This window comes from Sebastes umbrosus, chromosome 24 (assembly GCF_015220745.1).
Source record: "Sebastes umbrosus isolate fSebUmb1 chromosome 24, fSebUmb1.pri, whole genome shotgun sequence".
Lineage (NCBI taxonomy): Eukaryota > Metazoa > Chordata > Actinopteri > Perciformes > Sebastidae > Sebastes > Sebastes umbrosus.
This window is the reverse complement of record NC_051292.1, coordinates 1,708,865-1,735,974: the sequence shown is the minus strand read 5'-3', so window position 1 is coordinate 1,735,974 and position 27,110 is coordinate 1,708,865. Positions and strand designations below refer to the sequence as shown.

At 42.4% G+C, this 27,110-nt stretch overlaps 1 long non-coding RNA gene across 1 annotated transcript in view; it reads left to right on the top strand.

Moving 5' to 3' along the window:
* The window catches only part of LOC119483672, a 77,163-nt gene that overhangs the window by 32,992 nt on the left and 17,061 nt on the right, over positions 1–27,110 (top strand). Inside the window, exon 5 of the long non-coding RNA XR_005205770.1 lies at positions 9,794–10,020. This is a non-coding gene — a long non-coding RNA (uncharacterized LOC119483672). The remainder of the gene's footprint in view (positions 1–9,793; positions 10,021–27,110) is intronic.

Sequence of the window (27,110 nt, the reverse complement as noted above, 5' to 3'; positions counted from 1 at the left end):
TTGATGTTGTAATTGATTCAGAAGGTTTTATAATTCCTGCAAAAGCAGACTAGGAATTTCAATGACTTTGCAATTTGGGGAGCAGAAGAGGAGGAAGAGGAGGGAGGGAGGGAGGAGATGTGAGCGTCTCCACCTGAGGACGGTGTGATTTCTATCAGAGGAAAAGACAGCGAGAGAGGGATGTCAGCTGCTTTGTTGTTCCTCTTTCACAAGTAAATTACACATTTAGGATTTATTAAGACAAGAAACAATTTTCAAATAGTGAAAGCGTGAAGTCTCCATGGAGATGTGCTCATTACTCCGTAGCCTCAGGCCATGTTCACCGCCTCGAATGCATCCTTTTTTTTTCTCTCTTCCTCTTCCCCTCTGTCTGTATTTCTCGGCGCTGCCTGATGCCGTAATGTCACAGCGGTTTGTTCAAAGCTGCGACAATGATTTGGGCTCCCAGCAGGTGCCGCCCCGATGTCTGTTCAATTATTAAAGTGAGGGCCACATGGATGCATTACAGCCGCCGCACCCATTAGATAAAAAGACGACGGCTTTTGACAAGGCGCATATTTCCTCTCTGCCTCACAAAGACGCCGCCGCTGCAGCCCTTTCTTGTTGCTTCTTTTTGTTTTATTCATCACCGTCCTCATGATTTTTTTTCTTTTAGTATGCATGGAAATATTAAAGAGCCATTTGTTCCCTTTCAGTGTTGTGGGCACAAGAGCTATCGTGATCTTTTTGATTCCCTCTCGTCAAACTGAGGTCATGTATGCTCCTTGTAGCTCCCTCAACTCTTTTTAACTTCCCAGCAGCCCCCCCGTCGCCCCAATCTAACCATGAAAACGGCCGTCGTGTTGATAAATAAATCATGTGGTGGACACAAAGTTAAACCTCGACACAATCGCTTCCAGCAGCCGCCTCCCGGCCCTTTTCCCTCTTCCTCAAGAGCTCAGAACTTCACACTTTGTTCAGGCGCTGATTGGTCATTACGGCGTCATCAAAGTCTGTGGCGGTTGTTGGCATTGGAGCCGTTTGTGGCGACACTAAAAGATGTAACCTATGAATTCTTTATCTGTTATTTCTTCTTCTTTCCTCGTTCAAAAATCCCCTTAAACTTTCCTTTATTCGTCAAACTGAGTGGCAGCAGAAAATGATCTGCAGGGTCAGATCCACACGAGGAGATGTGTGTTTTTAGAAGAGGTTTTCAGAGGAAGGTGAAGATGATGTTGAAATGCAGACGAGAGAGCTTCATTAGCCTCAACACAGAGGTTGACATGATGTTTTTGTTTGACTGTCTGTTCCAGCCGCTTGAGCCTAATGGTGTCCCGTCATCCTGGGGATGATAACAAATGTCCCTTATAATGCTGAATTGTGAACAACAAATTAGATTTCCGTGTTGAAATCAGCAGGAGGAGAGCTAGTTAACGTTAGCCGATGGGCAGCACAGTCCTGTTTGGCTAAATAACAGAGCTAACAGCTAACCTATGGAGGTTACATTATGGTGCCTTCAAGCTCTATTCCGTAGAAATGAGGCAAAGGAAAATTATAACATTATCAGGATGTGTTCAAATGTAATTGTAAAACGTAGTTTTTGGCAAGAAACCTGAGGCGGATCATCACGGATTAATAATAAATTCACAATTAGTATGCAAATTGTGATAAAAGAGTGTATGTTGAAGTACATGTTTTTTTTTGTTGCGGTATCGTATTGGGTATAAAGAATCGCGCAATTTCACCTGTACTGGTGTCGGCTACAAATTTTCTGGTATTGTGACATCCCTCACTGGTATCATCAATTTTTAAACAATACCCAGTCCTAGCCTCCGGTTCACTTCAGCTACTGACAGTAAGGGCTGCACGATTATGGCCAAAAGGATAATTACAATTATTAATCCAGATTATTCCTACATTTTTGGGACAAAATATTTTTATTGCAATTTCACATTTAAATAAAACAAATCGTTGCACCAAAATATGACTGGTACTTATACACAGTTCATCTCCAGAAGCAAAATAAAATTGTTCCAAAACCTTTTATGAAAAATTAAATCAACAGAGCACTGCTTTCACGTTTCTGTTGTGCTAAATTCCTGCTAATTAACAAATCTTTGCATCAAAATAAGACTTATAATAAGGTTCTTCTTCACCTGAATTCAGTGCATTTCAATTTGTTCTGTCGTATGACAGAGAGCAGACAGGCAAAGCAAGTAATATAGAGTATTTTACTCCTCTAGTTTGGACTGCAGCCACAACATTCGGGAAAGTTGGGCATCACAGCCCCCAAAAAGTGAAGCCAAAACTTCACTATCGCCCCGTGGTGACTGGCTGTTAGTTTAGGAAGCGCTTGATTTGATATGCAGCAGAGCTTTCTGTGAGTGGAGCATTTTAAACGCCAGTATCATAGTGGATCGTGTTCATTTAATTGTGGTTAGCCAAAGTCTTGATCACGATTAATTGTGCAGCCCTACTGACAGTTTGATCCATGTTCGCTTCAAGTTTTAACTCCGTATTGAAATGAAACCAGGTCCAGTCGCCCCCACCTGTCCTTAAACTATACATTTTCACTCTCTGTTGTCATATGCAGAGTGAGTTGTTTGGATTTTACAGCATTGATTTTTACAATATGTGAAATTTCAGCAAATTTCAAATTTGAACAGAAGTCAAATTTTTTTAAGTATTCAAACGCTTCTCTCCCATCTTTTAAAGTGAAGAAAAAAAAGTACAGTAGAGTAATATCAGGCCACACATGCATCTCTCCACTCCTACACCAACGCACCCCAACCTCTCTTCCTCTTCCTCCTCCTCCTCCTCCTCCTCCTCCTTCTTGTTTGATTCTTCACTGTGTGTTCTGTACATGCCAACAAATCCTAATTGCACCCCACACTCTTTTCTTCCCATCGATGCCGCGCGATTCGTGCCACCAAATTCCTTGTGTGCTAATTAGGCACGCAACCACGGTGGATACACTCCTGACAGGTGCTGCTGGCCTGCCGGGGTCACACACACACACACACACACACACACACACACACACAGGGAGAGACAGACAGAGAGAACGAGAGACGCTCGTGCTCACAGCATTAAAAATAAATGGAGAGAGGAGAATAACGAGAGAGGCAAGACGTGTTAATTTCTAGCTTCCATCTGTTATTACATAAGCACTGCCAACAACGACGCATCTCTGGAAGAACAGCGAGAGGAGAACGAGAGGAGGAGAGGAAGACAGAGAGCAGCCATAACTGAAGTCCTCCTGCATGGAAGAAGAATTCCTCGGGGAGGCCGGCGGAGTGGAAATCAGATTGATTGAGCAAACGAGAACTTGATTCATTTGAAGATTTCGCTTCCAAAACAGTTTGAACACATAACCTGGTGTTCCTTTTTCCAAAATGTGGCAAAAAACCCAAATGTGCCGTCTAAAATGTTTTGCCGTTTCAGAAGTTAAGGCCTCCAGAGAGCTCAGAAATGTTTAAATGAGAGTTTTAAACTTTTTCTTGCTTGCAAACAATTTTGTAAAAGAGAGAAACGAAGAAACAAGTAAAGGCGTGTATGGATTAGTAGCAGTGAGCAACCCCGCGTCTGAGAAGTGAAGCCAACGCTTAAGTGCCTTAAACCTGCATTCTCTCTAACAGCCAGCAGGGGGCGACTCCTGTGGTTGCAAAAAGAAGTCTGATAGAAGTCTATGAGAAAATGAGCCTACTTCTCTCTTGATTTATTACCTTAGTAAACATTGTAGACATGAGTTTATGGTCTCAATCTCTAGTTTCAAGTCTTCTTCAATACAGCATGATGTTCATTTAGTAAATTATGGTCCCATTTAGAGTCCTACAGACCATAAACAGGGGATGCTTTAGGGTGGGGCTACCTTGTGATTGACAAAATGCCGAACTCGAAGCTTCAAAACGGCTGTCCACAAACCAATGGGTAATGTCCACTTCTTATGTACAGTCTGTGATTAGTACCAACATGAATTTCCAAGAAGCTTTTGGAAACGCAAAGAAGATGGAAGAGTTTCTATAGAAAACGTCACAGCAACGGAGCCATGTGGTATGATTTATGAGGTGAATTCATCATTAATAAGCTGCTTCTAAATACATTTTATTATCACAGAGTGATTTTGCTCTCTGGCTGAGAGTTAGATGAGAAGATTGAAGATTGATACCACTCTCATGTCTGTTAGCTTAGCATAAAGACTGGATACGGAGGGAAACAGTTAGCCTGGCTCTGTCTAAGGTCACAAAATCTGTCTACCAGCACCTCTAAAGTCTGACAAATGGTACCAGATAAGAAATGTATGGAAGACACTGAGGCCCTCATTTTCACATTTGCAGTATTTGCAGAAAACCCCTTACTAATTCTGACAATGATCTACTTCTGCTGATGTTTTCTTAAAGCTCAACATTTTCCACCAGCTGAAGCTGTCCTGTAATAATAATCCAGTGACAGTGAAGACGTACCGGGTGTCATCTAACAAAAACAATCAGAGGAACAATGGGACGAGCCGAAAACAAAGAGCTCCGCCGAGTGACGAGCACATCGAAGCGCCGGTCGGGTCTCTGCTGCGTGTTTGGGTTTGGGATCTTTTCCACCGCCGAGGCGCTGAGGCCCTGGACGTGTTGATGTCCTGAGGTGGCGTTTGTTTCCTGTCACGAGGTGCAGCAGACAGGAACGCTGCCTTTTGTTTTCGTGGACGGAAAGACACCGGGAGAGGCTGTGAATGTTTGCAGGGACGGTTCAGATTCTTTCCCAGGACGGAGGGTCGCTCGCTGCCAGAATACACACCAGTCCTCCATAGATCTTTGCAGCATTTCAACACTCCTACAGTGATATATTTTGGACTGCCTGTAGCTGCTCCGTCTGTAACCGGCAGTGTGGGAACACATTATAATTGTTTGTTCAATTATTTTTCTTGGATGCTGCACCTGCACTTCACCAAGTGAACTCCTGAGACCGTAGTGCAATTAAGCCCCACAGAGCAGCGCGGCGGCCTGTTTAAACAGCGGGGAGGGAGGCGGGTAAATACCTTTTTAGTGCTCAAGGTAACAAGCAAGTGGTGACAGTGAGAAGGCTCGCAGGGAGCAATTTCCTATTTATTTGTCTTGTGATTTGACCTCTCTCTTGACAAGGTTCCAGAGCTTATTACCGTGTCTGTCCTACGCTCTAATCGAGGCCCATTACACATGTTCAGCAGGCTGGAAGAGCCAGATGTGGGCGAAAGATAAAGGAGGCAGCTACTTGTGCTGACCGTAGTTGACGCTCTCTGAATTGTCTTTGTGAGGTTGGAAATTTCACGGATAAGTAGCTCAGATGTTTGCAGAAATAGTAAATTGTGTTTTCTGACCTCCGCCGGCCGTTTTAATGAGAAGTTCTACATAGTGAAGTGCAGAGGTGTGAAGATGTTTCATAGGGAGGAGAAAAAGTTGATACTCTCTGCAAAGGTTAAAGCACCAGAAAACATGGTGTGTTTCATGTTAACAGTTACTGGATGTGGCTTTTGTCAGCTGTTGTCAAAAGCTTAGAAATGCAGAAATGTTTACAGAAAATTAATCTCTGACATGCTCTTGTTCCAGCTTCTCCAACGAGATCATTAGTAATAATTATAATAATTATATCGCTTTGGTTTTTAGCTTCGTTGGCCAGACAAAATAAGCACATTTTTCTTTTTTTTCCCACTTCTAAACAATCTTTCAGCTAATCAAATTTGGTAAGAGCAACTTTTAAGTGGTGATGAAACAGTCTCAGTTTAAAGTCTCAAAGTAAACGAGACCATCAAAGAAAAGATTGATCCATAGTTGATTAGTTGACGATGTTTGTCATCGGTGCCACCGGGTCTGATTTCGTGCAAAATCAGACAAAGATCATGCATGTTCACCAGAAACTCCGCTCAGACTCCAGCGGCGACCAGCCTGCCGCGGTCAGACCCAGATCCAGCTTTGCTGCCGCCTTCCACCTGCAGTCAGAGCTCCGGCTGGAGGTCTGTCAGACCCTGCTGCACTCAAATGAGAGGTTTTCTAAAGGGACTTTGGTGCTCGAAAACACTACCGCTTTTGTCCACAGGGACCGCCAAAATCAACACAAAATGAAAATTCCTCATAGGAGCTTTAAGGAAATTAAAGACGGACTGTTGCATCCGTACGATTCAAGTGTTTAACAATCACTTCCTCATCACAGGGGACTCTCTCTGTCACACTGATGTCTGCTGGTGTCTTTGGGAATGACCATTTACATTCACAGCATATTTACTATTGGCAGTCAGCTCGTCCTGCACAGAGATGCCAGTCAGTGTTGTACAGCTTGCTCTGTCTTCAGTCACACAGCTATCACCCCAGCCATGCATACCTCCCTCTATGCTTTCCATGCTCACCGCCCTGCATGCATTATTCACAGCCAAATTAAAATACCGGGCCGAGAGTGAGAGTTGCATGTTAAGGCAGCTGAATCGGGGAGGTGCCGTCACAACAGCTGAAAGTGTCTGTCACAGAGTTATAACTTTTTTTTTTTTCCCATAGTTCCCCGGCAGTGCAGCTGCCTAAATGAGAGGGATTAAGTTAACTCCCTGCTTAGAGGAAGAGCAGGCCCTGGATTAGGGCACTGGGCATGGACACAGAGAGCATTCAAGCAAGAGCCACAGCTTTTTAAAAAAGAGACGTGGGGGAGAGAGGAGGCAGCGGTGCACAGCCCTCGCAGGGACCGGCGGCCGAGTTGCTTGAACAAATACATTGACAAGTGTAACGCCGCACCCGCGACACGGAAAAGTGTGTCGAAGCAGAGAGGGGGAACACTGGCGGACACGCCGACAATCACAAATGCTTTTTTTCCCCTTCTTCTTCCACCTCGCTCTCACTCCCCCATCTCCTGTCATAACCTGAAACACTGTCTCTTCCAGAAATACAAGAAATATCTCCTCATCTACAGTAGATGTTATGGAAATCAATATTACAACATTAATAGCATAGTGGCAGGTTTCTACGACGCAGAGACGAAAACTGTTTTTTTACTATAATAGTGTTTGAGCCAAAATAGCCGAAATTTTTGTTATTGTGGTTAAATAAATGTAATTTATGGTGTTGTTAGATTGCTGCTAGACTGCCCCGTTAAAACAGATGCGTCAAGCAGGAGAGCAAATAGGCTTTTTGGACGATTTTCGCAGTGAAAATGTTGCTTTTTAAGCTAAACACCAACAAATATGGATTGAAACTGAATATTTCTTTAGATTTTGCTTCTAAGTAGCAAAAAAATATACTGTATATATTTTTAAATAGTTTTATTTTTTGTATAAATTAACCAGTAAGTGTGTTGTTATGATTTTATTTTAGTTATACATGAGCAAATCCGAAAAATCCTGGCGCACCCCCTGTGATCTTTGGCGCCCCCCTAAGAGGGGCCCAGACCCCAGGTTGGGAACCCCTACTTTATGGGATTAGATTAGAATATTTGTATTATGTAAGTTAAAGACATTGAGATGTTTCCTTACTGAAACACCTTCAGCTTTTCATAAACAATTTGGGTGTACAGGTCATTGAATGCATCACAGCATCACATATTTTATTTTGCTTTTGGGTAAATGCTCCAAATATGAAACTAGAACTGGACCTGAATATCTTCTTTTCCAAAGCTGTATTAGTAGAAATGTTTACTGCTGCATGTCAGATTGTGTTTGTAAACTCATCCTTGTCCTGAGAATGCACTGAGAAAAAAGACCTTTCTTTCTTTAAAAGGAGAAACAGCTTAGTGTATGTTGGCCCTGTGTTAATGTGAATCCTTAATTGAGACAGAAAAATAATGCATATATCTATTTTCAAAAGTAAAAACGATGCATCTCCTGCTCTCGTTACCTGATACAGTAATAGTCCAACCTAAATGTATGCACACCCGGTTCTCTGAGGTCTGTAAAGCCCTCACAGAGAGGAGAAAAAAAAACCTGGGAAGGAGTGGAGATGAGAACAGGTGGTGAAACAGTGTGAGAAACACGAGGGAGAAAAACAACAGACACCTGCTCATGAAACCCAACCTGGTTCCTCCATCACATTCCAGCAGAGTTCAGCTGACTGAGCTGCTCAGACAGCGGCTCCGTCTCCGACACTAAATTATACCGCTGACAGTGGGACCGTATGAGGGAAACGGCATTCATAAGGCACATATGTCTGGATACTCTTTCTATAGTGGTGTCTCTAAACCTAAATATCTTTTTTTTAACTGGCATTTTGGCGATCATTGGAGTCTGAAACTCTCCACTAAATCATACAGTAATTCAGAAAAACTGAGTAAGCTCAAATCTAAGGGCCTTATCTTACACCCGTTGCACAGCGCGACTGTCATTGCTAGTTTCAGGCCGACGCAGTTGTCATTTTCACGCCCAGCGCCCTCGTTGTGTAAGTAGCAAATGTGGGTGTTGGCGCATACTGATCTTGAGGCAGCAGAAAGCGCCGTTGACCAACAAAAACCTGGTCTAAAGTCACTGGCCCAGTGTTTTCCTGCTATTTAAAGGCTGCATTATTCGGATAGTAAGATGCATCATCAGCGTCAAACACTCATTCTGGTGAATTTTCATGCACTGATTTTAAGGTGGAAATGGTTTTATTTATATAAAGGAAAACACAAAATCCTCTGTCACACATCAGACGCTTTCCCCACATATATATCTTTTAACCAAATGTGTCATGATGAGTCCATGAGTGCTGTTTTTACGCCTCATGTGGACGGTGCACAAACGCCTCTGCGGTTTGGGGTGTTTTGAAGCTATTGTCTTCGCACGTTATGCACCACCTCTCTAGCATTGCCCGGTTACAAGCCTGTGTGTAATGCAGCCTCGGGATTCAGCACCCCCTGTCAATTAACAGCGACAAATAGTAAACAATGTGCCCTCCTAATCAGTAAACAGCATATAAAACTCATCAATATAAGACAACTCTCGGGCCGTGCCGAATAGTTCGATGCTTCAATCATAATGTTGAAATTCAAATTCTAAATCTACACTAATATTAATTATATTATACGATTCGTAGAATTAGATTAGGTTTTTATTTATTATATATTATATTCTGCTTCAATCCATATTTGTTGTTGTTTAGCCTTTCAAAAACAACATTTTCCCTCCAGCAAACCGCTCGCTTCTCCAATTTGCAGAAGCCACCATTTAAATAGCGATGCGCCCAGTGCAGGCGCACCTGACTTTTAAAGGGAATGGGACATGACATTGGTTTAATTCATGTTATGCCCACACACCTATGATTAATTAAGAGACTAAATACAACTTCTTACGCCTCACTTTCCGACCAGATTATGCGCCACTTAACTAGTAAAAGTGGAGTTGCACATGCCCTAAATGCACTATAGACCATGCGCTATAGATTGTTTAAATCTGGCCTTAAGTCTGTAAGGTCTGAGGACACCTTTTACTCCAGAGATCTTTTTAAAAAGTAGCATGTTTATTGAATCATCTGATTAATTTAGCTGATTCAAACCAGGATTGAGTTTTATTATCAGTGTCAGAGTTTGTTGGATTCTGGTTTTTACTCTGCAAAGTCAGAGTAACACCAGAAATCAGGAATATCTCACAGCTGTGAGGTTATATATATATATATATAGGTTTAGATCATTTTCAGGTTTCTATTGTCATTTTATGTCAAATGTATGTCCAGTGGATTAAAGGTTAAGTCTGGAGCATGATGAGTGAGGACAAGTGGATGATTCCCTGTGATGATTTCCCAAATATCTGCCATGTAGTTTCAGAATCAGAAGGATCAAACTGGATATTTGAGTTAATAATTAACCGGTCCTGATATTCTCTGTCTTGTTCTCGCTGCAGGGAGAGGAACCTCCGTCACGTCAGCTCCGTGACATCGCAGCGACCGCGACACCGCAGCCAACCGGCGATGACGGATGCCTTTTTGTCTTCTGCAGTCAGGCCGGATCGACTGGCCTGCGGACGACTGTAATTGCACCGACAGGTGACACATATGTGGAAACCAGAAGATGATGGGGGAGACTACTTAAATCATGTGACCTGCACCTCACACGCCTCCTCCGAGTACCGTAAGTGTCTGAAGAGCTTCACTCTGATATTAGGTGACATTTAGGAAACAAAGTGGTGTGCTTAAACTGATAAGATCCTGTAATTTACAATACAATGCTGCTCATTGAAGACATGTTGAATGATAATCAAGGGAAAATGGCTTAAAAAGAACCCACATAATGGAGGAATTAATGATACCTGAGCTGCATCAATAAGAAGTTACTGCGTTTAAAAAAACACTTCCTCGTGCCAACAGTAGTGTTTGTTTTCTCCTATTTAAGACCACGTTACCCATCAGCCCTGCTGCGTCCTGCCTCCTCTTCTCCTACATTAACATTTGAATTAACATGAATTAACATTCATCCTTTCTCTTCACTATTTGTGTAAAAATAACCAGTGCAGTTTTGTGGTTCCCCCTTTTAATTTGGAAAATGCAATATAACAGTGTGTACAAAACCTTCCAGATATTTGTACCTAACAGCCTTTTCTAGTTTTTCAATACATGTACTGTACTGTATATGCATATGCACGAAAAGAGGCATGCACCCTTCCACATGTACAGATTTAACACATACACACATCAATATTCATCTGCAGACCCACACGTATACAGCCTACATGTCCATGTGTACTTCTCCTTCAATCTGTCAGTAGTTCTGTTTAACTTTCTTCTTGCACGGAGGCATCGTCATGTCAAAGGCCAAACTGTTGACACAAAGTTGAGTCCCTTCAGCTCGATTCAATACGTTTCTTGTTTTGGGCATTTCTATCGGCATCATCTCCAGCTCACATTTTGATATGTACGTTTCATTCAGTGCGACCTAATTATGACCGTTTCCCCTTGAATCATTCTCTGAACCTCGACAGCGGGGCGGCGGTGTAAAGTGCGCCGTTTGAAGCAGATATTTGTGTTTTGCTTTGACAAACTTCAGAGAAAGAGTTGAGCTCTTCGTCATCTGTGGACCAATTAGCAAACAAATTTCCCAGCAAACAGTGACAGTGAAGAAATGTATGTTCTTGTAGGTAGATCATTAGTTGGAAATAGATGAAAACCCCCCTCAATGCTGCGTCCTCGCTCCCCGACTGTTTCAAAGCTTGTTTTGTGCTGTCGAATCCCCTCGTTGTTTATTAGTCGGGGCGAACTCGAACCGAATCTTTGCCCCGGCTTCTGTCTCAGACACATCTAAGCCGGCGAAGCCTGTGATAGCCCTCTTCTCCTCTAAACAGAGCAACAGACCCACAGGGCCAAGAAGGAGATGCAGCTCGCTCGGAGCCCGGGGGAGGCGCGATCCACTCCTCTTTGTCAGACCTCTACATCGTCACTTTTCATCGACGGGGGGCTCTAATGTACTCGCCGTCTTCCTCGCCGCTTGAGTGTTCTCTGTTTGGCTGCTGTCACTGAGAAAAGACACATAAGTACTGGCGCTGTATCTTTTCACACACTCTTTCTCTCTCAGACATACAGTGTGTGGACGGAGCGCCGTGCTCTCCAGGGCTGAGATTTCTCCCCTCTCTGTCTTTATCTGCTGGTAAATGTTGACAGACCACTGAACCCTGATGTCGGACTGTGACAGGCGTAGCTGTTTGTAAAGTGTTGGGGTGAGAAAAAAGCGAAACAAAGGGGCCTCTGGTGTGGTGGTTAGCCATCATGGCTGCTCAGCTCGCAGTGAAAGGACCTCTAACACCATCCCTGCTCCGCCACGGAGGCGAGCGCTCGGCTGCGCCCGGGTCGGCCGGCTCGCAGACCATTAGGGAAATGGCTGAAGGGTTCTCGTGTTTCAAACCCGGCTGCACTGTTCAAATTAATGAGGGGATTGTCAGCATATCAGAGGTGATGGGTGTGACGAGCGAGGCCCCAGTACGGATCCTCAAAACAAGAGCGCTCAGGACAAAATTCACTTCAGTGACTGTTGTCTTTGGCCTAGTTTGTGCTCTGCTTTGGATGCAGATGAATGCAGTTTTCTACCACATCTGACCACCTGACTGAGTTTTAGATACAGATGGAGGGACTGCGAGAGAGACAACAAGCTGAATTTAAGGAGGATCAAAAAGGCTGTTATTTATTGCTACCTGGCCTTTCAAGTAAAATCAATCAAATTTATGACTTTATAAACTTAATAATAATAAATATCCAAATTGTTTCTTGTAAATTCTGAGGTTTTTCTTGCAATATCCCCCCCAGCTCCGTAATTATATTTATTTATTGTACCTACAATAGCTCAAATAGGCTGTGGTACTGTATGCTGGAGACAGAGACTCTCTTTTCTTTTTTTAAACCCACCAGCTGCAGTTCAGCTGCTGAAGTGTCACAGGCGCTCACCTCTCCTCGTTTGATATGCTTCCCCTGCATCTTTTCTCCCCCCTCTTGACTTCCTGTGGGAACTGCGTTTGTCGAGCGGTCACGTCTGAACAACCCGCCGACGCGACAGTCCATGAAGACACAAAGACACAAAGGTGAGGACAGACAATGAGGTGCGGCGCTCGCGGGGTCTCGACCCGTCGGGGCCACCGAGCTTTGACGGTGACAGCGTCTTCCGCCGAGGATGTCGCCCTGACACATCAGGAGAAACAATGGAGGCCGGGCCGGGAGGATGGAACTGAGCAGATTGAATCTGGTTTCTTTGAATGGAGATGAAAATGTGTCACACACCTCTGTATTGTAGCTCTGTGGCTCTAACACGGCCTACAGGGACGGGACACAGAAGATTGGATTTCAGCTGCTGAAGGCCAATTTAAATGTGTCCTCGGTGTCCATCCCTGCTGACGTGCCCTTGAGCAAGACCCTGCCTGCTTGAGCTTTTTGGTGAAATGTCATGATGTGGAATTAAAATGAATGAACGTGAATTAAACAGAATGAAGGTGAAAACTTAGAAGAAGATATGAGCTTACACATTTATGGATCTATCACCTCCATTGCAGGGCGAGCAAGTGACTTAGCTGCTCCCCATCGGATCTTACTTTACCGATTTCACATGCACACGCGTGCTTCTTTCCTCTCTCGTAATCTGCTACCTGTTGTCTCAGTCGTGCACGCTGCAGATTGCAGGAGGAAGTATTGTGGCTGAGAAGGGTCGAACGAATACAAACAGTGTTGTGGCTCTTGCATTCACGTTGTGGCTTTTGCATTTGCGTTGTGGCGGTTTTTGTATCGTGGCTTGATCAAATGTTTGCAGAAAGACTCATAGACTCGGATGCACAAATACAAGTTGCACCTACAGATGATTTTGGATTTCAAAGATGCAGCAGGATGTTGATATACATAGTACTGTATGTAGAAATATGAAAGCGTAGATTTGTTTTAAAATGTTGTGTAACGTCCTGATTGGCCTTTGGTTTCAGCAGCTATGAGGATACAAAGTGTGTTTTAACACATACTGTACTGGGGGAGCAGACGGGAGACTAACAAGTATGATTGACTTGCAAGGCAGGTGATAAGAGACAGTTGGACACAGAGTTAAATGTAGTGACTCCTGACCTCTTGTGCACCCTCAGAGGAAAAACATCCAGGTCTTTAGATAGCTTTCACACCGCTGATTAAACTAAAGCTGAGCTCATCGTTTTCTCTCCTCGTCCTCACACCCGTTTCCAGGCCTGTCCACTTGTTTTTCTTTTTTCTTTCCCTCTCTCCGTTCCCCCTCCATCTCAGGGAATTCACTTCACTTTAATTGTTTGACAGTCTTTTCCTGCCTTTATGCCACGGCCGCAGAAGGTGCCGAGGATTTTTTCCTCCTTTTTTGAGGCATTAATAACATTCCGCTCGACTGATTCCCCAGGGCACAACCTCATTATGGCTTATAGGCAGAAAAAATAAACTGTCTGTAGCGCCTGGCAGCTTTTTTCCCTCCTTTTCTCAGAGAAATGAGGAGTTGGTGTAAAGTGGCTGCTTATAAAACAGTCTTCTTGTTGCTAACTAAAACACATGTCCAGGGTGTTATCTGTTTCCATGACAGGAAGTGAGTGGCTGGCTGCAGAGAGACGGCTGCTGTTGACGGCAGTCTGCACTGGGTGGCAGCACTGTGGGTGAGATTACAGAGGAAATGTGTGAGCCAGCATGTAAAAAAGGCAGACTTTAAAGGGCAGGTCTGTATTTTAATCCGTGGTAACACTTCATTTTACCACCCCTCCCCCTTATTTAGCATTTATAAGTATTATAAAAACACTTAATAAATGCTTTATAACACTTAAAGTAGTTGCAAGCAGATTAAAGACCATTAATATATTTATCAACAATTATATCTGCCTTTATCAGCATCCATCTCCATGACAACTGATCTGAAGATGGAGATGCACGGCAACAGATTTATCTCAATAAGTGAGAAAACTGCTGATGAATATAGCAGCCCGGTCGCACGAAAAAGCGTATGAATGACACGACAATTCGCAAGGCATTTCACGTGCCATAACAACACCGTTCTTGTCTTTGGCGTGTCATTTGTACGCCGTGTAGTCTGTACTGACTGCAATGTAAATGCATCCGTGTAAATATGCAACGCTCAGAGCACCCCGGCTCATCAAGTTAAAAGATATATAAAAGTATTTCCTTTTGAAGTGTCTAATAATCCAAACTTCTCTCTGATGTAAAGTCAGTTTTAAAAGCATCAAATCATCCGAGGGTTGAAGGCACATCAGTATTTTCATCTCGTGCTGTTTATTCCAGCTGGAAGCCGGCCAGTCCTCTGCTGCCGGACACACAGCAGCCTGGGGTCAAAAGCCTTGCTCAAGGGCAGCGGGGCAGCAGCAGGTTGAGTCAGAGGGCGTCCTCATTGACACGGAGCAGGAACATGTGACCATGTAACACCGCGGTCGGCTGACGGCAGCTTTGAATTTTACAAGCGAATTATTTCAACTTTCAAGACGTCACCTCTGTGACTTTTTGGAGAACCTGTTGACCTTCATTGTGACCTTCATGTTGTAAACCTGCTTCTTCACAAACTCAAGTTAGAACCACAGATATTCCTTGTTATTTCTGCACACTGTCAGAAAATAGACTTTCATCGATAAACAGTTTTTATACAGCAACAATCAAAAGAGGATTCAAATAACAAACGACGGAGACAGTTAGACCGTCTGTTTATGACGTTTGCTTCTCAGGTGCAGCTTTGTAAAACTATTGAAGGTAGAGGACACTTAAATCCTTCCGAAATGAAGAAATTAGTTATTCATTTTGCATAATTTATGAATGGAGTTCTGAGTTTTTCTTGCAATTTAATCAAAATGTACGACGGCATGTTAGTAAGTAAAAAAATATTAATTACGGAGCCGGGGGAGGGGTTATATTCTGAGAATGATCTCCGAGATTGAAGTAAGAAATTTACAAAAAAAAAACGTGGATATTCTCTGAGATTAAAGTGACAAATTTAAGATAAAAAAAATTGCAAATTTGCAATGTTGTAAAGTCATAAATTTACGAGGAAAAAACTCTGATAATGTCTGAGACATTAAGTGGCAAATTTACGAGAAAAAACTCAAACATTTGCAGGATTATATAGTCATAAATTTATGAGAAAACAGCTCTGATATTCTCTGATATTAAGGAGACAAATATATTAGAAAAAACTCACAAATTTGCAAGATTGTAAAGTCATTCTTATAAATGTAGGACTTTATAATCTCGCAAATTTGTGAATTTTGTTCTTGTAATTTTGCCATTTTAATCTCAGAGAATATCCAAGTTTTTTTCTGGTAAATTTATGACTTTAATCTTGGGAATTCAGGAGTTTGTTCTCTAAATATTATGACTATTTTTAACCTACAATGGCCTTAATACGCTGTAGAAGAAGTAGAATATATCCAGATACATGCCTCTTAAATATGAAGCTTGATATTTCTTCTGTATTCTCATCCATGTTCAGAGCCGATAGCAGTAACACAAAATGACTGATCCGATGCAAACGCTCTCTCCTCCTCTTCCTCAGCAGCCACAATGTGTTGCTGCCTGAATGCACACAGTGATTGAATATTCAATATGAAGCCGATTTATCATATATACGCTATATGAGTCATGTTCGGTCGGTCTTGTCACTATTTCAATCGTTGCTGCTCCTTCACGGAGACAGATTCCTGTACACTAAATGTAGATTCTGTTTCTAAAAGCTTTTCCTTGCACTCTATTTATATTCATTGAGTTAAGTTAAGGGTTTGGTTTGTTGGAGAGGAGTTAAGCGTCAATACGACTTCAATCAGCATCCAGGCAAGGTCTGCATCAAACCCCACTAATGTGCCTCCCAAACAGATCTTAGCGTTGCTGTTATTGAGTGAAGGGTTGTAATTAAAGGCAGGTTCACATCGATGAATATGGGTTATTTAGCTGAAAAGATCATTTCTGGTGATGCTTTACATAATCCTTAAAATACACAAGGAAGCGCTGCTCTTGAGGAAAAAAATATAAATTAATGGGAAAGCTAATGGACATGTTGATGGCATTTGGGTAAACCTAATAAGAATTGATTCTTGGTTGTGAGAACATTTTCTCCGCCATGCTTTACATGTGTAATGAACCTGCCTGAGCATTGATCAAAAACAAAAATTGGGGGAGTAAATCTGCTTAAAAAGCGCGTCCCCCCCTCGTCTGCCTGGGCTTTGTCCTGGCAGCAGGCTGGCCAGCACTTACAGAGGTGCTATATGTCTCTTAAATTACTAAATTGCCTTCTGGCCTCCGTGCTTTTTTCCCCCCACGATGGTTTGCGGGCATTAGTCGAAAGTTTTTCCCGCAAATATTTAATCCTTGCCGTGACTGACAATGTTGTCAGACCTCCGGACGGGTTTTACGCCGTTATTACAAGCGCTCCTCCGTCCGTGGCACTTTGGATTATTCAAGATTATGTTGTAATCCCTTTAATCCTCATTGCATTAAGATTTCAGTCAAAATACGGCAACAGTAAAGTAGCACTCAGAAGCAATGAGGTCTTAAGCAGGCGTCATGATTGGGCGGCCGCCTTCATTTCCTCCCTTTTCCTCTTTATTTATTCTCCAGTCTCTCCACATTGTCAATACGCTGAGCAACAGATATGTATTTGCTTTTAGAAGCCACAATGATTTATTCCAGCCATCTCCAATCACTGCGGAGGAAAACACATATTTACCAGCTCGCAGTGTCGAGGCGAGGCGAAGACAAACTGAGGGCGGGGTGCGTTCACAAGCACACTGAGTCTCCTCCAGCCTGTATCTAGGAACTTTTCTGATGAAATATTTGTCTCCGGCGGTGCGTCCTGTGGTTACTGTTCAACTATTTTTCCCCAACTGATGTTCTCCCGCTGCTCTATACAGCCCTTATCTCTCCTCGCTTGACTTCCCGCCATGCCAGAGAGCTTCCAGCACACTCCTCTGTCTGCGTCTGGAAGCTACATGAATAAAACAACCTCCAACTTTGAAACTATGGCTTGTTTTGCCATAAAAGAACAAATCTGCGTCGTGCTGCTGCGTGAGTCTCGACAGGATGCAAATCTATTGAAATATAGCTGAAGCCACTTTATTTACAAATCACAATAAGAGCATGTGGTTGCTGATGTAATATTCAACAAAGACTTGCTACGAGGCTGAGGCCTCTCTCACCTCCTGGTGTCTAAAGTAAATACCAGAGGACATTTATTCAATGTCAATTTAAACTTTGAATTACTCTGAAGCACGTTGTAACCAGTTGGATAATGATTTCCCAACTCGCATGAGAAACCTTTTTTATCTTCCACCTCTTTGTGGGTTTCATTATTTTAGAGCGTGCTGTATATAAGAAGTGGACGTAGTCACCGCGACGTCACCCGTTGGTTTGTGCACTACGGTTTTGAAGCCTTGAGTTCAGTATTTTGGTCGTCGGCATCTTGGTTTAGTGGTTTAGTGGACTAAGGATGGACGATTATGAAATACTCAGTACACATACTCATCTTACTCCTAAAATCAGTGGTGTAAGTAAACCCTACTTGTTAATACTTAAAAGTATTTCAACAGCAGGAAAGTTAAGTTAAAGCTACTCAGTTGAGTTTTAGAAAAAACATGTTTTTATTCCATGAGATCTGTAGCTTGAACACTAAAGGAAATTTCCACAAGATTGTGATTTATAATTTGAAGACTACAAGTTCCAGTGCACACTAAGGTCACATCTTTCTATCTTCCTCAGTTTCTGATGCATGTAGAGAAAGTAGAACAAGACATGAGCAGTAAGTTTCTTCTGTGCTGACATGTTTTTACCGGTCGGGATAGAAGAGCTTCAAGGCCAAAGATGCAGAGGATGATCAGGTCTGAGGGAGGTTTTTAACAGCATCATTCTTAATGTGATCACTGATGCTCCACTGATCCTTACCAACCACAAAGAGAAACCAGTTCTGCCTCCTGGAGATGTTCTGTTTTTTTTTTCTTTTTGCTTGATCTGGAAGATACTTGACGATGTTGTTGCTTTTGTTTCTGGGGGTAGAAACGCTCCGAGGTGAAAGGAGAAGCGGGTACTTGTCGGTGCCGCCGCTCTCGACTTCAAACCCTATAAGATCTCTAACGCGCCTCAGAGTCAGACTTCAAACTAGCAGCGAGTGGCTGAGAGAAGACGAGCAGGATGATCCTGAGTGGAGCAGATCTGGTTCTCGGTGCTACGGGCCAGCCGTGCGTCTGTGTGTGTTCCTGTTGGTGAGTTTGCATCGACTGGAGGTTAGCGGAGGGGTCGGCAGCCTGCGGGGCAGCAGCTAGGCACCACGCACAACAGAAACAGAGCAACCTCGTCTCCCAGAAAATGCTTTTATATACTAATTTGTTTTGCCAAATTGGATTTGGAAGAAACATAATTGCTGCCTGGACAACTTTCTCCCAATACAGGAAGTGTGACATTCTACCGCACAGAAGTCGTGTTGATGGTTGGACATAAATCTGTGACATTGGAGACCAGAAAGTGCTTTCAGTTGCTTAAACATAATCATGTTTTCATTGCCAAGCGTGGAAATTAGGGCTTCCAATCGATTAAAAATGTTAATCCTGATTAATCGCAAATTAAATCGCACATTTTTTATCTGTTCAAAGTATACTTTAAAGGAAGATTTATCAAGTATTAATACTCTTATCAACATGTGAGTGGGAAAATATGCTGCTTTATGCAAATGTATGTGTATATTTATTATTGGAAATCAATTAAAAACACAAAGCAATGACAGATATTGTCCAGAAACCCTCACAGGTTATTATCATTTATTATTATCATTTAGCATAAAACAATAAGCTGAATCGTTACCCCTGTATCATGATACGTATTGTATTGCCAGATTCTTGCCAATACACATCCCTATTGCATTATGGGAAGTGTAGGATCCTTTGTTTTTGGAGCTTGACCCTCATAATAGAGGCTAAAATCTGCAACGATTCTTTCTTAATCCGTCTCTTTTATCGCCCTCAGCTATGTGCTAGTGTGGCACTAAATCGTTGTATCCTTTAAAAAGTCTTTGTAGTTTTGTGTCACCAGTTTCTTCAATCTCTCCCTTAAATATAAACATATTACAAACTTTAACTCACATCTGCAGAGTAGCACCATCTCATCGTGCTGGTATGTAAAATGTATACTTTAGCTGCAGTTATGCAAATGGCAGTAACACTGCAGGGCTGAGGGATTGGAGCCACCCACACTGAAACCAACGGCACTCTGGGAACTCGGAGGCTCTTTGGTAGATGCCCTAAAGTTTTTGGTGAACTACCTCTTTTCTCTTGTGGCCTTTTGACTTTGCAAAACAGAGAGTGGACTCCGTGGCAGGATGTCTGACTGGCTCGCTGCAGTGAGTATGTGTGTGGGGGGTGAAAGTAGGTTACAGTTTGCTTTTAGGACATGTAGCTAACCCCCTGACCCTGGCTTGGATCCCGCTCCCAGACCCCTTCAGCAGCAACAAACACACACTTCTCCCTGACGGTCGCGGCCTCCGGGACTTGGCTACCGGTGTCAAAGTGCACGGGCAGCCCGGAGAAGCTTTCACATAGTGGCAACACTCAAACCGCCGCCCGTCCCTTCCTCCTCTTCCTCCAACACCACCCTACACATGTGTTTTTCTCCGGCTTGTCCCCAAACACGGCGTCCTCGTAACGACCATCATCCTGAGCGTTGTGTCGCAGCAGATGAGCGGCCGCTCTCTGCCGGTTGAGGCTGAAACGGATTGAGTTTGGTTGAGTCAGAGCTGCAGCGAAGCCTCCGATGCCCCTGACGCTTCGCCTGTGGATAACCCGTATCCTGTTGACAAAAACAACAGCGGCGGTTGCACCTCAGAGACACATAAGTCACTCTGAAAATGTCCCCCCCATTACGCTCAGGGGTTAAACTGACATGAAGACGATCATGGAGTGTGTTTGTCCCCCATGTGTCCAACTGTATACAGTTGCATCTCCCGCTTTCTAATGCATCATGCCAGCACGTATTCCTCTGTAATCAAATTAAAACTTTCTGATCCAGTTCAGCCGGGCTGCTGCCTGCAAGTTCTCAGAGTGGTTTACACAGATACAGAAAGTATTCATTCCTTCTTGATTTAAACTACGGACACTAATTTATAGAAATGTTTTGGAGCAAGTTGATATCTATTAGAGAGATCATTTCATTTCTTTTAAGAAAATAATGTTTTAAGGAGTCGATTTTAGGCAGAAACGACTTAATAAGATGCTGCTGGTCGTCACTATGGCTGCGTCCATCACCCCGACAACTACATGCAACTTTGGTTAAAGTCTGGCTTTGTTTATTTTTCCTTAAATATCATAATATACTGTATGATCAGATGAGGAATTGATAATTAATTTTTCATCCTTTTCTGCAAGTTTTGAAGAAATTTTGGTCTGTAATTTAGTCCTTGAAAATATTATTTGCTTAAATCAAGTGACGTTCTTTTAGTAAAGAAAAGTTATTTTCAAAAATCAAGTTATATTTTAGTTAATTATTTTAGACACTAATTTTTTAAGATGTTGAAACGTGATGATCGGCGTTGGAAACAGGTTGAAATATTGTTTGACTTGTTTAAGGAAATAAGGTTTTTAAACACATAAATTGCTTAATAAAATGGAGATTTTTGCTATGTAAAGTTCTGTAGTACGTTCATATTCATGTATTCATCCTTAAATATTGGCATAGATTCTTCCTTAAATATCTGATTGAATCAGTAGCCTGTTTCTCATCCAGTTCAGCCGGGTTGTTTCTTAAAGGATCTGATTCTTTTTAAGCAGTATATGTCGGAGAATGGAGCAAAAGTGCACGAGTAGAGCAGTAAGTTTGGACTAAAGGTGAGACTGAGCGCTGTCTGCATGTCTGAGGGAAACGCAGGGCGTCAGAGTTTTCTAAGCCGCTATACGGAGAGCTTTCCAGGGAGCACTTGCGTGAAATGGCCGAGATGTTCCCGCCAGCGCACTCGTGTTTCTTTTCCAGTTTATACGAGTCGCAGTATACACATGCCATAACACAGAAATATTTTGTCAATAGGCATATACAAAGCACTCTTTGGGCCACAGGAGAGCCATGAGAGAGTGTCCAATGTTTTTAAGAGGTCGATTCTGTGTTAAAAACAATGGGCAGTAAAAAAATCCCCTCGCCGGAGGAAAATAGCCACTTTCACCGCGGCTCCCCGGATGAGTGTTTACACATGCTCAGCTGGATCCGTCGGACCCCACCTCGCTGCCGACCTGCGCCGCCGTACAAATAAACAGGAAGACCACAGGCACTTGGATGAAGGCCACACTCATAATTCACCAAAAGCAGTATATTTTACAGAGGACCGGGGCGCTTTGGTGTGGCTCCAGCAAAAGGAATAAACTGTTAATCCATAAAAAGGCACGCTGGTTATGCGATACAGCACTTAGGTGCCATCTGAAAGCTCCATATCCTTTTAGCACTGGCCCTCTGTGAGCAGCGCCGAGGCTGAAAGAGAACTGTTAACAATAGGGATCGTATAACATGGATGTTATGGTTGTTTGTTAGAAGCATATTTATGTGGAAGGGGAACACTGCAGTTATGAAAGTCTTTATTGCCGGGTTCAGAAAATGCATGAATGTAAAAATGTCCAAAACAGCTGGCAGCTCAATGAAGTTCTCTCCACAAAACTACTATTTCCATCAACCGCTGACTGTTCCCACATGTCATTTTGCACGATGTTGAAATGTGACACCTTCGGAAGAAGCTCTGATTGACAGAAAGTGTTTATCTCGTTAGTGTGAAACAATAGCAGGAAATTGCCTCTAAAGCCGCCGTTTTCAGACGCTTCAAGTCGTCTCCGAGCTGAGTGACTTCTTTTTTTTTTTTTTCTCGTTTAAGAAGCCGAACTGCTCCACAAAAGAGAAACCCGTCCAGATCTCCTCCGCTACACTTAGACAAACGTAGCGAACATGAAAAGCAATCTTCAAAAGCTATCTTTATCCCTCTGCAGTTTGAAGTGCTGAAATTAAAGTTGCATATGGATGCCATCGAGACGCGAGCCACTCGGGGAGATTAACGACAACGCGAGGCATCTGTGCATTCCTAAAGCATGTGTGTCCTGCTCGTATCCACACACAGCTGACACATGCACACAGATCAGGCCGTGATAATCTGAAATTGCCTCTTTTCAAAGATCTCTAAATCCAGACTGGGGTGCAGCAGAAAGTCATGTGGTCAATGTTACATGGAAGCTCTCTGAATTATCCTGCCAATCAGTATCAAAGCAACTAAACTGAACAAAGTAAAATAAACCACTTTGATGAAATACTACTTTTTAAAAAAAGTTTTAATGGGTGTTAAAATATGTTTTATTGATGCTTTATTGCTGATCAATAAAGCATGACCTTTAATGGGTTGAAACTAATGTTAAAATGATCCTTTTGCCAAGTTGCAAGAAATCTCTAATATAGGGCCATATACTTCCTACTTTATGTTATTGTAGAGGAAGAACCCTTTATTAATGAAATATATTCATATTTATCACTGCAGAATTAAATAATTATAATAAATTGAGAAACTTATGACTCTTTATTCACTTTCTAATAACTTATAAATGTTGGTAATTCATTAATAAAGGTTTCTGACTTTCTAATAAGCCATCAAGCGTGCAGTTGTAAACGGTAATAAGCTGCTAATTAATGGACTTTGTTTAATTGGTCAAAAAGTCCATTAGGGCGTCTTTCTTAAGAATTAAAGAGCAAAATCAAAAGAGATATTCTCAAAAAGCAAATACTGAACATGAGCAAAAAGGTTTTTTTCACAAACTGGCAACCCTGAAAAATAATATTTTTTTCTCACCTGAATGTGTGACAGGTGCATCGGCATACTGCTGCTTTATTTCATACATGTTTCATGTGACATTTATTTTTTTGGCCGTAATTGACCATAATTTACTAAATGAACATCATGCTGTATTGAAGAAGACTTGAAACTAGCGATTGAGACCATAAACTCATCTGTACAGTGTTTACTGAGGTAATAAATCAAGTGAGAAGTAGGGTCATTTTCTTATAGACTTCTATACAATCAGACTTCTTTTAGCAACCAGAGGAGTCGCCCCCTGCTGGCTGGCAGGTTTAAGGCACTTCAGTATTGGCTTCACTTCTCAGACGCGGAGGTTGCCCACTGCACTGAACATAATCTATTTTGCAGAATCATCTAATAAAGACGTTCCTGACAGGCGATGTGGTTGCAGATCTCTGTTATTAGGGGCGACGTCGTCCTGTAGAGACCTCTCCGTTGAAGAAACAAAACAAAATACATCCAGGCAAATCTACAAATAGTAATCATGAATTTATTTACCATTAATAAATCTATAATTTATGACTTATCAACCTTTGTATAAAGCATGCCTTATTAGAGAGTGGTACCAAATGTTCTGACATGAATCCACAGCTGAAGGTGCATTCTGGGATATATTAGGCCACCAGGACACACCGGCAGCAGGAAATATTTCACAATAAAATATACAGCACGATGGGGGGAGAGCAGGCTTACAAAATACACCTCTTTTGCAATATAAACAGGATTTTCATCTAAATTGTGTACACAGCCGCAATAGTTCAGCTGGAGAGCCTCAGGTCTTAGCTCACTAATATGGCAAACAGCATCAATGCGGATATCACTCACGCAGACCCCAAAGTAAATACAAGCCGGCGATTCGTCCAAGGTAACAATTGAGGTTGTGTACGATATGATGGAATGCACAAAACCCCCCCATTAAACGCTAGTTCAAATATTTATATTTCTTTTTGGTATAAATATAACAGAAAGTTTCACATTGTTTGGAAGGGCAAGGAACCCGCTCGTGTTATAAATGAGAGCTCGGTGACAGGTGGCGATGCAAAAATGAAGAGCGTCGGGGCCTGAAGGTAAACACAGCGCTGTAACAATACGGACTGATGTGTTTGGGAGCGGAGCAGCGGACCGCAGCGACGCGGCAGCATATTTCACCAGACTGAGTCAGACTTTTATTGCCTCGGTCAGGTCCACGCAGAGAGGGAACAGCTCTTCTGTCCTGGACCCCTTTCTTTTTTTTTCTCCTCCACGTCTGCAGATTTAAACATTTCCAAAAGGATAAATGTGTGTGTGATCCTGCAAATGCACACACACACTTACAGTCCCAAACTCTGCAACCCGATCACTCTCTGCTTCACCTCACACACTTCTCACCCTCATTGACACTAACACACAGATGCATTTCCATCACTAGATTAATAAGGATCTCTACAAGCTTAATTGATTTTCTTACCTGCATTACTGAACCTATCCAAACAGAAAACACAACAAAACTGATGTATGTTGTGTTTTTTTCTGTGTTTTTGAAAAGGAGGTTAAATAAAGCTCCAAACTTACGCTAAATTATGGCGAGTAAAACGTCATGTCCATTTTCAAAGGGGTCCCTTGACCTCTGACCTTCAGATCAGTGAATGTAAATGGGTTCTATGAGTACCCACGAGTATCCCCTTTACAGACATGCCCACTTTATGATGATCACATGCAGTTTGGGGCAAGTCATAGTCAAGTCAGCACACTGACACACTGACAGCTGTTGTTGTCCGTTGGGCTGCAGTTTGCCATGTTATGATTGGAGCATATTGTTTTATGCTAAATGCAGTACCTGTGAGGGTTTCTGGACAATATCTCTCATTGTTTTGTGTTGTTAATTGATTTATAATAATAAATATATACATAGATTTGCATAAAGCAGCATGTTTGAGTTTTAAATACTTGACAAGTCTTCCTTTAAGGTACATTTTGAACAGATTAATTTGCGATTAATCATGATTTAATTATTTAATCAATTGACATCATTTAAGGATGTATATCTCCCTGAACTCCAAACTAAACCTGAACCTCAAATATTTAAATCCTAAGAAATCCAAGAATACTATGACCTTTAAAGGTGCTATAGATAACATTGATAACCCAGAGATACCACGTGATACCAACGTCGTTTTACTATCGGCTCACAAGCCTCGTTAGAACCAAACGTCAGATATCTTCCACAGAGATACAAAACAAAACATTCATTTTGGACCCGCCACCATTTTTTAAATAATTAATTCACAATAATAATATTTTTATTTTTATTCAGCACCTTTCTAGAAGCTCTGTGTTATTTAAAAAATATATTGGTCTACATAAAAATGTTATCAATAATAATTTAATAACACATTAAAAATAAAATCAGATCTGGTAAAAAAACACGAGGCAAAACCACCTATAATGAGCACAGACGAGGGCCGACATCTTAACATGTTGTCATAGTCCCCATAATGAACCAGAGCAGAAAAAGTGACTTAAAAACCGTCTGGCCGACCTCGCACGAGGGCGCAGATCAATAGGAGGCGGCTTTGATAATTGCTCAGCGCTTCATTGAAAGCACGAGAGGATGCCCCCTCTTCTCGCCGCGGACGGGGCCACGTCACATCAGAGGCCAGATTAAAAAAAAACAGAAACACACACTTAAACTTGTTCCCTTCTCTGGCCGTGATGGTAAACACGGTCTGATTGGCTTTAGGAGGAGATGAGCGAGGTATCAAAGCCAGTTAATTTGCCCGGTTAGGAGAATCTGTCAGCGCTTAGAAACCCTTGAGGAGGAGGACACTGTCGGCTTAAATAGGACGTAACGCGTCCAAAAGCCATGACCGACCATCTCCATCTCACACTCTGTAGAAATGGTCTTTTTGTGCAGCAGAATCACTTTAATCAGCTCCTCTTGAATTCTTTAAAAATGAGATTTCATTCGTTAAAAAAAAAAAAGAAAAACCTTGTAATTCTAGTTGCTACTGGTGAAACGAGGTTCATTAAGGTTTTGATGTGACTGAATAATCACCCTTCAAAATATAAGCAGCGCTGGTAAACATGAATTATCAAGGGAGGAGGAGGAGGAGGAGGAAGAACCCAGCAGGACCTCATTGGTAATGCAAAACTTTAATACTGGTGACTGAGGAGGCTTGACGTGCCGAGGTGTAATGTCAGCTATCGATTGATCGGCGGTCGGGTGTCTCAGTGTCAGGCCCCATTGACATTCTCTCATCTTACGATGGAGGGAACTTGTTATATCTGTTTACGGCGGCGTGGATGTGCCAGGAACTCCTCGCTCTTCTTCTTCTCCTCTTTTTCTGGGAAGGAATCGTAACGGATCTCCCAGCGTGTTGGCCGCGGCTCGGGCTGTTGACTGTAAGTGCAAAGGCAATTGATCACCCTCCTCCTCTCCTCCTCCTCCACAACGCACACACACCGACACATAATCATGCAACATACATGCAAACATTCAGTGTCCTCTTACAGAACAGCAGCCTTTATAAAGAGCTGATAAACCTGAAAACTCCCACTGGTTCCAGTTTCTGTCCATGCTTTCGAAGGCCGGAGCTGAAAGTCACCATATCCATATATGAGTGTTGATGGAGCAGCTACAATGTTAGATTAGCCTAGCACTAATCACTCTGAACTCCATTCAGAAAAGTTTGCTTGCTTGCCATCTTGCAGACAGACCTGACAAAGCATGAATTCAAACTTTTTACAAATCTGCATCGTTGAGTAGTTATTCCGGCATAATTTTGATCCGTTTATTGCAGTTAAATCATCTAAATCTGTTTATTTTACCGCTGTAAACCAGATGAATTCAGCCGATGTGCATCTTGCTAGATGCAGCGAATACAGCTCGGTGAAACGCCTCCGGATGATGTTATGATCCC